At 44.2% G+C, this 6,000-nt stretch overlaps 1 pseudogene; it reads right to left on the bottom strand.

The window, feature by feature from the left end:
• Positions 1–490: 490 nt before the first annotated feature.
• LOC137161794 (olfactory receptor 5AR1-like) lies at positions 491–5,461 on the bottom strand (annotated as a pseudogene).
• Positions 5,462–6,000: the final 539 nt, after the last annotated feature.

The following is a 6,000-nucleotide window of genomic DNA, read 5'->3' as shown; positions in this document are numbered from 1 at the left end:
GGCCTAGATTAAGCAATCTTGAGTTGGGAGCCAAGAGGTGAGATATAGGTGCTAATAAGTTGGTGAATTTCATAGCATATAATATTGTGCAACACCTCTGTAGCTCCTTTAGAACCATTTGAGAATTCCAGAATAAACTGCTATTTTTTTTTTAATATATTCTCACTTAGGTTGGGTGTATAGAATTTGCTAAAATATTCCTTCCCATGATCAGTAAGTAAACTACAGTTCGGTTTTATTTGGAATGTAAAGATCCTGGGGTTGGTCCTGCTTTGAGTACGGGGTTGAACTAGATGACCTCCTGAGATCCCTTCCAACCCTAATCTTCTATTATCCTGCTATTGATGGATCTTCCACTATCAAATCTTTGCACCTCCTCACATGTTATAAGTGCACCTTCCCAAAGACCTACCAAGAAATAAGGACTACAGAGAACCTGAGTATTAAACAGCACCTCAGCTGTACTCATCACCTTTTGGGCTTAAAAAAATCAGTTGGGAATTCTTGCAAAACCTGCACATTTATTAACCATTTTTCTCAGCGCCTCCTTCACCTTTTCATTCCTCAGGCTGTAGATGAAAGGATTGGCCATAGGCGTCAGGATTGTGTAGAAGATAGAGAACACTTTGTTGAGGTCTCTGAGCGTGTTGGTTTTGGAAGCAGATACACCATCATCAGGGTCCCGTAGAATATGGTCACCATAAGGAGATGTGAGGAGCAGGTGGAAAATGTCTTTTGCCTGCCGGTGGTGGAAGGGATGGTCAGGACGGTGGAGATGATACAAACGTAGGACCCCACGGTTATTGTGAATGGGGGCAGAGTGAATAAAATGACCAGGATTGTAATGACGAACTCCATCAGGTAGGTGTCACTACAGGATAGGTTGATTATTTGTGTAGATTCACAAAAGAAATGATCCATTTCATTGGGACCACAGAAATTTAACTGTAACATAAGGAATGTTATGATGATAATAGCCAGGCATCCGCTTATCCAAGACCCAACTGCCAGCTGGGGGCAGAATCTGCTGTTCATAAAGGCAGCATAGTGCAGCGGTTTGCATATCGCTAAATACCGATCGTAAGACATCACTGCTAGGAGGTAACACTCGGTAGCTGCAAAGAAACTGGCAAAATAAAATTGTGCAATACAGCCATGGACTGAAATGGTTCTGTCCCCAGTCAGGAGATTGGCCAGCAACCGGGGAAGAGTGGTGGAGGTGTAGCCGGTCTCCAAAAAGGACAGATTCCCCAGGAAGAAGTACATGGGCGTATGAAGTTGCTGATCAGTCACAACTAGCACAACAATAAGGATATTCCCGATCATGGTCACAATGTAGATCATGAGAAACAACAGGAAAAGAAGGATCTGCAGTTGTGGGATATTCCCGAATCCTAGGAAGATGAATTGTGTGACAGCTGTTTCATTTCCCCTCTCTCTGTTTGCCCACGCGCATGTCTGGGGGGGGGAGGAGAAGAAGAAGAGAGAAATAGCTCTTGAAGCTGGTCAGACAAAACAGAGTTAAATTTTACTCCGTCATATCATGCCAGACAGGTGGAAGAATGAAGTTCATAGTGGTCAATAATTATCGATTGGCTTCCTGCAGCGGGTTTAACGAAATCATCATCCTCTCATAGATCAGACCGAGGACTCATTATGATGGTCTTAGGTCTGAGAGATCACAGTACTGGCCAGCCATCTAGACCAGTGGTTCTCAACCAGGGGTACGTGACAGACTGGAACGGAGAAGAACTCAAAGAGCTGACCCCATAGAGATGGAACAAAGGGTACAAGAAGTTGCATGTTGTAATTAAGTGTAGCCTTTCCTTGCCAGTTTAAGCATATTTCACTTACCCCAGCTAGTCCTTCAGGCACTGGGACGACAGATAGATTGCCCCCTGCAACCTCAGCCTCTCAGCCAATCCAACACTCCAGCCATTGTCTATTCCCCCATCCCTCATTCACAGATGCATAGATTCTAAGGAGAGAAGGAATTGTTGTGATCATCTGTCCCGCTGTATAACACGGGCCATGGGACTTCCCTGAATTAATTCCTCTTAGGAATAGAGGAGACCTTTCAAAGAAATCTTGATTTAAAAGTTGCCAGTGATGGAGAATCCACCCCGGCCCTAGGTCAGCTGTACCAAGGTTTAATTACCTTTGCCATTAAAAATGGACACCTTTTTCCCAGCCTCAATTTGTCTAGCTTTAAATTCCAGCCATTGAATCCTGTTACACCTTTGCCTGCTGAAAAATTCCCAGAGCAGATCTGCTAGATTGTCGGCTACATTTCCATGCCCCCGTGGAGGTCCTCAGAGACTGTGATCGAGTCACCCTTTCACCTTCTCTTTGTTAAGATAAATCAACTGAGCTCGTGCAGTCTTATACTTTATAGGCTCGGCTACACAGCCGAGACAACCATATGGCTCCATAGCTTGGAGGTGCCAAACCTGTAGTCTAGATGCAGCTTGCCTCAAAGGCAAGGATGTTTCCCCCGAGCAACATAGCTAAGTCAATCTAAACTTTAAGTGTCAGCCAGACCTAAGGCAGGTTTTCTAACCCTTCAGCATTCTCATAACTTCTTCTGAACCCGCTCCAATTTCTCAGCACCCTTCTGGAATTGTGGCCACCAAAACTGGACAAGCAGCAGCTGCAACAATGCCAAATGCAGAGATAATATATTCTCCTTTCTCCCGCTTGAGATTCTCCTGCTTATGCAACCAAGGATCTCCTCAGCCCTTTGCTCATAGCTTGTCTTTTTATCCGCTACAAAACTCAGAGTACCTGCCAGCAGATCCCCTGTAGATTGAGAGAAGGGCCCCTCTATCTGGCCAGACTGTTTCATGAGTTTCTTCAGAGGGTGACCCAGATACTCTTCACACACTGGATTACTGGTGGTGTCTCTTTGGGCACCAGGCAATCAGAGTTCTGCCTACACTCACTGTTTGTGGGTTCCTGCTGCCTTTACACAAGCAACACCACAAGCACCCAACTCCATCTAGATCTAGAGATCTAGACAGAGGTATAACGTTCACAAAAATTAATGCAGATATTTCCTATCTTCTTCACAGATTGAACTGCGAATGCTTCCTACACTAAACCATTTGGGTCTCCTGCTCTGCAAGGGGATACATAAAATGCAGTGCGGCAGTATGGGACTGGAGGCTCACCTGTAACCGCCGGATAACTCAGGCTTGACTGGATAAGCTCTTACTTCTCAGGGGTTGGTGGCCAGCACTTTGGTTACACGGCTGAGATTCTTGTCTCTCATCATTCTTCAGGACCTTGGTTTTCTCAATATAGAGACCTACATCTCTCTGAAGGGATGAGCAGCGGTGGCTAGGATCTTATTTGGAAACAAAGAATATATACGTCCTCAGATTTGTGTCCTCTGATGATTCCTTCACACTATTTTAATAAGGCCCCCATTATAATCTAGCTCCCAGCTGATTTTGTTAACAAGACCCAGTGAGATTTATTTCAGCTATTTTTATTTATTTAAGTCTAATGCTCCCAGTGGGAAAAATAGTTCATATAATGATGAAATGCAAATTTACATTTTTTTTTTTTTTTTGGAAAGACACTTGTGCAACGTGATGGGCTGTTACAGTGCAAAGACCCTTCCGTAATATTCAATAACCACAACCATCTAGTAGGCATTTCAGAAGATAGCTACTCATTTCTCATCCAGGGGCATTTTGCTGCGTAACTGCCATTTTCTCATTATTTTATCTTCTTCTGCCATCTGTTGGTCAATATTCAATATGGCGGCCTCTTTTTCACGTCTTCCACTCTGCTGCCACCTAGTGTAGATCATGCAGCACAACAGCATCCGTCCTTACCCTCTGCTTTCCTCTCTAGTGATTATTCTTTGCTATATTGGCCTCTTTCCTACTCTCGACTACCTTCCGCCCACCTGGCAGCCAAGGCACAATGTAACAGTCTAGTCCTGAACCCCGATATTGACTGCTACTCAGAAGGCAATGAAGAGCACACCGGTCCATGTCTTTCCTTGCCATTACACTGATGCCTTCTACTCTCTGTGACACAGCTGTACTTCTTGTGCTCCCTATGATGCTGATTTGGCAGTGTAACTTCCTCTTTCTTGCCTCTTCCTGTATCAGCGAGCATCAAACGTCCAGCTGTCTGCTAAGATAGAGCCACAGCACGCACGGAAGACCACCCAGAACTTCCCATCCAACAGATAAAGGACAACACACCCCAATGAAGCCTGAAATCACAAACACTTTAATGGACCACACACGACCAGCTCATGTTTCTGGCTCCGCTCAGGGAGTTGCAAAATGTCTAGATAATATCAACCTTTCAAAATAAGCAGGTTATTACTGACCCAACAAACGGCCCTCCAGGTTCAACCTGTCATGCTGACTTTGGACCACATTGACCCGCATCCGAACAAGCCATGAAAGCTATGGCTGCTTGGTGCCCAAGTTGAAAATCAAAGACCCCTGTGTCAGGCAGGAGGTCAGGCTAGATGATAATAATGGCCCGTGCGGGCCTAGGAATCTATGAACTATAATAGCCATTGGGTGGCAAAAAGACAACTGGTGACAAAATGACCACATAATGCCTGCTAGAGGGCAGCAGAAGACAAAGAATATGGGGAAAATTGTTATGCAGTATAATGGGCACTGGGGCAGCAGAGAGTGGGGCAGGGAAGAGACATTTATACTATATATTGGGCATGAAAGGCGGCATAGAATAAGAGATTTTTGCCTCTAGTAACCCATTTCTCATCCCTTAACATCCGCTACTATCCACAGGGCATTACATATCCAAGTAGCCCATTTCTCCGTAGTGCCCTTTCCTCACCATCCAGTCTCTGTTCTACTTGCTCCTTCCCTCTTTCAGTCCTTTAAGAGTATAATTCCTACTGATTCCATCGGAATTAGGAGCCTAAACATGTTTAATAATATGGGCCAAAGAAACTATTCCTTTGCCAGTGCAGAATTGTCCCCTGTTTATTAGAGTTCGATCCAATTTATTTTCAATTACACTAAATCACGGGGCTTCCATCCCATTTCTTCAGAGACAATTGCACATTCTGACGTGTCTGTTGGGAAGTGTCATATTGAGCCTAGAAGTTCTTGTTTCATGATTTCACCTCTTATTTCCTAGTTTTGCTCTTTTACATTCAACAGTGTCGACATTCCGATTTCAATGGTTTCTGGTCTGTTGTCATGCCTAGTCTGAGTAGATCACATGACCAGGTCCCTAGTTGCCATCTCAATACGCTCCTTTTTCCTCCCTGAAGTAGAAATGCTGCTTTTTATTTTCCCTTTTGAATGTTGTGAGTAGAACTGTTTGAAAATTTTCATAAGAAAGACCATACCAGGTCAGACCAATGGTCCCTCTAGCCCAGTATTCTGTCTTCTGACAGTGACCAATGCCAGGTGCTTCAGAGGGAATGAACAGTACAGGCAATCATCAAGTGATCCATCGCGTCACCCATTCCCAGCTTCTGGCAGGCAGAAGTTTAGGGATATCTGGAGATTACGTCCCAGACCATCTTGACTTATAGTCATTGATGAACTTGTCTTCCATGAACTCATCTAATTTTTTTTTAATCCAGTTAAAATTTGGCCTTCACAACATCCCCTGGCAATGAGGATTCTATGACGGTCTAACTACTGATGGTAGGAGACTGGGCGTGGGCTGACCCAGAAGTGGGTGTTTCACACAGCAAAGCGGGGTAAGTTGGGGCCCAAGAGTGAGGAATTGGGGTGACACAGCTACATACCAGTGCAGATTGCAGTGAGGGGAACATCACAATGAGTAAAAAGAAATCTCTAACCCGATCTTTATTACTAACAACTGTGACAACCGACAGTTCTCAATGACTTAAAAAACTCTTTTAGTGGATCATTATTTCTTCCATGACAGAACCCATCTCCAATAACAAGGGTCCCACGTCGATCACCCAGTTTTCTATACAACATACATTTGTAGACACTTTCATTAGTTTGAGGAATTGTTTCC

Source organism: Emydura macquarii, unplaced genomic scaffold (genome assembly GCF_026122565.2).
Source record: "Emydura macquarii macquarii isolate MOO-44397 ecotype Brisbane River unplaced genomic scaffold, CSIRO-AGI_Emac_v2 contig_2371, whole genome shotgun sequence".
Classification (NCBI taxonomy): Eukaryota; Metazoa; Chordata; order Testudines; family Chelidae; genus Emydura; species Emydura macquarii.
The sequence above is the reverse complement of the archived record's forward strand: the minus strand, read 5'-3'. Positions and strand labels throughout refer to the sequence as shown.